Here is a 4864-nt window from a genome sequence, read left to right on the forward strand (position 1 = left end):
TGTTTGTCATCAGTGTGAACAGAACAGTTTATCATTTACAGTCTGGGCCACACGGAGAGGGAGGAGGAGGAGGAGGAGGAAGGAGGGGGGGGCAGGTGATCCTCAGGTGATGTAAAGGTCACCTGGGTTTGAACCACACAATAGGTCAATGGTTCCCAAAGTGGCTGCCTTGATGACGGACCAAAAATGCCACAAGATGAATCATATTATTGTTAATTAATTCTGCATGTTCTAATTAACGTTTCACCACATTTAAAAAGGACGAGTTCACCATTTTTCCAGTGCGTCTTTAACCCTCCTGTTATGGATTTATTTTCTCTAATAGGATGTTTCTATACTACATTATTTACAAGTATAATCATCACTGCTTGCATTGAATTAGGTGATAATTTCTACTTTATGCTTTATAAACACAGTCAAACCAGACGAGGACAACTGGTGTGATTAAATGCTGCTGTTCAAATATTTTGAAATGGTAAAAAACTGTATTCTGACTAAACTTTGTGACATATATCAGTAGGTGTGAAAGTGAATTGTCTTTCTCTGTATATTTTAGTCTTGTCACCCACCAATGTGGACCCAACATCTTCCCAACATTGTAATCTTTACCTCCTACCAGCTGTTAGTGGCACATGCGAGCAAATTTTTAAGATCTGTGATTGGCTGTTCTTTGCTGAGATGAACCCTGGAATTAGTAGTGAAATGTCCACATTCTTGCATCTTGAACTTTTTTTACTAAAGAACAAAATATTCCATAACACAGTTGGATCTTGGACCAGAATAGTTTCACATTGATTCAAACTGTAGACGAGAGAACTGAGAGTCACTGACAGTCTGTAACATTTCTGCACAGTGTTACCTTAGTTATTATTATTAAACCTTTATTTAACCAGGTTAGTCTCAATTAGATTTCTCCCATGTTTCCATGAGAGACTTGGCCAAGCTTAGCAGCAGAACATAAAACACAACATCACAAAATAAACATTTAGACAATAGAGACATGTCAAAGTAAAAGTAAGTATAAGTCAGTTAAAATGCTTAGATAATACTGTTATCATTTAAAACCTGTTTGTACTCAACAACCATTGACTTCTGTATATGAGACCAGGCCTTCGTGCCCATCTCAGTCTGAGCTTAAAGATGTTTTCATTGCAGCATTTTTCATGAAGTCAGCTCCTCACAGTTTAACTTGCACCTCTCAGCCTTCACAAGAGCATCGATATCAGGAGTCAGATCCTGAGCAGCTGCCAAGTTTCAGTGTTATTAAAGTGTTTGTTTGTGAGTCTGGTTTGTGAGGTTTGGTTTTATTGATGTTCATCACAGGAAAAGATAAAGCGTCCGAAAAATGCACAATATTTTTGCAGCCAGGTCCGTCAGATAAGGGTTAACCTGGTAAGAGATGCTGATAAAAAGCTGTCCGAGCCCACCGAGGCAAATCTAAAGCAGAAGTCTCGACTTTTCTGCAATTCTATACTTTGCAAACTTATCTAGTGGGCCTAATTGGACCCTTTGGAGGCCGTTTCTGACTGACACACCTGAATTTGAAACATAAAGACAGTTAAATAAGAGGGCAGTCTACTTAAAATTGCCTTATAAATAAAAAAATATATTAGTGACTAAACCGACGAGTTGAAAGAAAAGGCCAGAATATGCAATGATGAGTGAGATTTTACACTTTATAATAAACCTCAAAGCTCCATGGTTCACAGTATCCAACATATGCAGACACTGAGATGATGCATTCATGTTCAATAGATCATTATAATCAATAACAGGCAGGTAGACTCAAACAGTGTAGCTGCTTCTGCACGCTGATATTTTTTATCTCCTCAGTTTGTTTTTTATTCATTTCTGGAAATTCAGACACACAATTAATTCGTTTTATTGTCTGTCTTTCAGTTGAAGCAGTGATTGTCTGTAATCTGCTTCTAATAGAACAAATCTAATAAGGGTTAGGACATCAGTGTGTTCACTCAAGAGACCCTCAAACTTACTTTGTGCCCTCTGTTAAATAATTCATACCTTCATAATACTAAACGCTTCCCCTTGGGTTCATATTTGGTGTGTTAGACTCTATAAATCTCCGGCGGTGCAGACTGCAGGCGGTAGATCAGATGTTTGGTGGTCAGTGTCGGGGTGGAGCTCACAGTCAGCACAGCTTTCACAGCTTTAACTGATGAAATCCTGCAGGCGGATCCACTCGATCAGAACAAGATCAGAACAAGATCTCCATGACCAAACTCTCCCTGCCGGCTTCCTGACGCTTGTTAATTAATTGTCTCTGCACTAACATCTGTCGTCTCTGGAGTCCCGCCGCGCGGTGCTGCGATTCAACATTTATACATGCTTCCTTACAGCATCCGCGGGTTTTAATGATGAAGCATATGGAATACAGCCAAGCAGCAGAAGAAGAAGAAGGACGTTCGGGCTGCGACGGCGCTCAGCTGTGACTGAGCCGCACTGATCACAACCTCACAAACAAATACATCTGGTGAAATCAGCAGAAATGTAATAAAACATGCAGTAATGGAGGCGTTACAGGCTGGAAAGTGCTGATTATCTTCCAACAGGCGGAAATTAATGTGATATTTGTATGTTTGATCTCTGCGTGTGAATTTATTAGCAAAAAATGTGAAACTGAATTAAGTGAATGAACCAATTCTCTACCATTAACTTTACAAGGTGACCAAAAATATTTTAACCCTCTAAAAAATAAACATGACCTAAAAAGTGCTGATGCGAATTTATTAAGAAAAATACAAATGTTTATCAGTTAAATTGCTTCGATCAGTTAGTGAACACTTCGGCCTCCCAGGTCAAAATGACCCTGTCTGTTTTGACTGTTCCTTCCTTCCTTCCTTCTGTCCTTCTTTCCTTCCTTTCCTTCCTCCCTTCCTTCTGTCCTTCCTTCCTTCCTTCATTCCTTCCTTCCTTCCCTTCCTCCCTTCCTTCTGTCCTTCTTTCCTCCCTACCTTCCTCCCTTTCCTCCCTCCTTCCCTCCCTCCTTCCTTCTTTTCTCCATCCCTCCTACCTTCCTTCCTCTCTCCTTTCGTTCCTTCCTTCCATCCTTCCTCCCTCCCTTCCTTCTTCCTCCCTTCCATCCTTACTTCCTTCTCCCTCCCTTCCATCCTTCCTTCCTTCTTCCTCCGTTCCTTCTTCCTCCCTTCCTTCCTTGACTCGAGGACAACAGGAGGGTTAAGTTAAATAAAGAGTTATAAATTAAAACAAGATTTAGATTGAGTTTATTGACTCCTCTTGAACTCGGGTAAATTACACAAATGTATTTAATTTAATTTAATGTGACGATACGAGCTCCGAGTCTCAACAGGATGTGTGAGTTTGGATTTCAGCTGTTTTCATCTCCAAAGAATTTCTTCCTTCCCAGCCAGCATGTCCATGTGGGCCCCATAAGGGTTACATTTGGGCTGCAAATATGGGTTGCAAGTGTGTTTGTCTGCAGTTTCCATTAGAGCTGGGCAATTGATATTGTAACGATATCGTGATATGAGACTAGATATCGTCTTAGATATAGGATATCGTAATACCGCGATATGTCATAAGTGTTTCTTTTCCTGGTTTTAAATGCGGCATTGCAGTAAAATATATAATTTTCTGAACTTACCAGACTGTTCTAGCTCTTCTGTTATTTACCCTTTTCCCATTTTATGTCATTATATCCACATTGCTGATGATTATTTATCAAAAATTTAATTGTGAAAATATTTTGTGAAAGCACCGGCAGCCATCTCTGCAATATTGTTGCGATATCGATATTGAGGTATTTGGTCTTAAATATCGTGATATTTGATTTTGTTCATATTGCCCAGCTCTAGTTTCCATGGTGACCCCACCTGTGTTTGCCCATATGGGCTTCAAGTGGGTTCTAATTGGGTTTCAGGTGGGGTGAGACTGGGTGAGAACATAGGCTGTATATAAGAAATGAACGTAACATCCGTGACGTCAACCATTGGTTTGTGGACTGCTGCTCGGAGGCCAATAGTTTCGAATCTGAGCAGCGCCATCTTGAAAATTTCAGGTGCATGCCGGGAAAAATAAAAACAGGGATTCTACTTATATGGGCATCAGGAGGAGCAAGAGGCGCCCTCCTGAACCTGTGAACCAATCAACCTGTCAATCACCACGTAGCCACGCCCTAATGCATACCCTGCTTTATCGTCACATATAAAATCAGGGAGGCCAAAATGTCCCAAATGAACATCATACTGCATTGAAGAAGGCTTTAAACTAGCGATTGAGACCATAAACACATTTTGAAAACGTTTACTGAGGTTAGAAATCAAGTGAGAAGTTGGTGAATTCTCCATTGACTTGTATAGAGACGGAAGTCCTTTTGACACCAAAACGGTCGCCCCCTGGTGGCCTTTTGATAGAATGCAGTTTTAAGTTACTTCCACGTTGGCCTCATTTCAGAGGACTGGAACTCCCCGCCTGGGTGAGACACATGTAGGTCCCATATGTTTGCCCATATGGGGCCTAAATGGGATCAGAATGAACCTTAGATGGGGCCCATGTTACTGAAACAATATGGGTCCACTTAGTGCCCACATAGCCCATATTTAACCCATGTTGGACCTATATGGACATGCTGGCTGGGTTGATCTACCAACAGGTGAGTCAGGTGTGTTTGGAGGCAACAGTCCTGCGTCCGTATTAGTCAGGATTTTAATTTTTATTGTTTTATTAATACAATTATTAAGGGATTTATTAATTCAAATCTCTCTAGTAACTTCACACCACCCACATACTCTGCTTCACAGGCTCAGACGTCACAGTGCAGACTTTCACAAACTGTACTGTTAACTTTATTATCTGACAATTAACTTCACCACAGAGTTCTGAGTTA

This window comes from Scomber scombrus, chromosome 9 (genome assembly GCF_963691925.1).
Source record: "Scomber scombrus chromosome 9, fScoSco1.1, whole genome shotgun sequence".
Classification (NCBI taxonomy): Eukaryota; Metazoa; Chordata; class Actinopteri; order Scombriformes; family Scombridae; genus Scomber; species Scomber scombrus.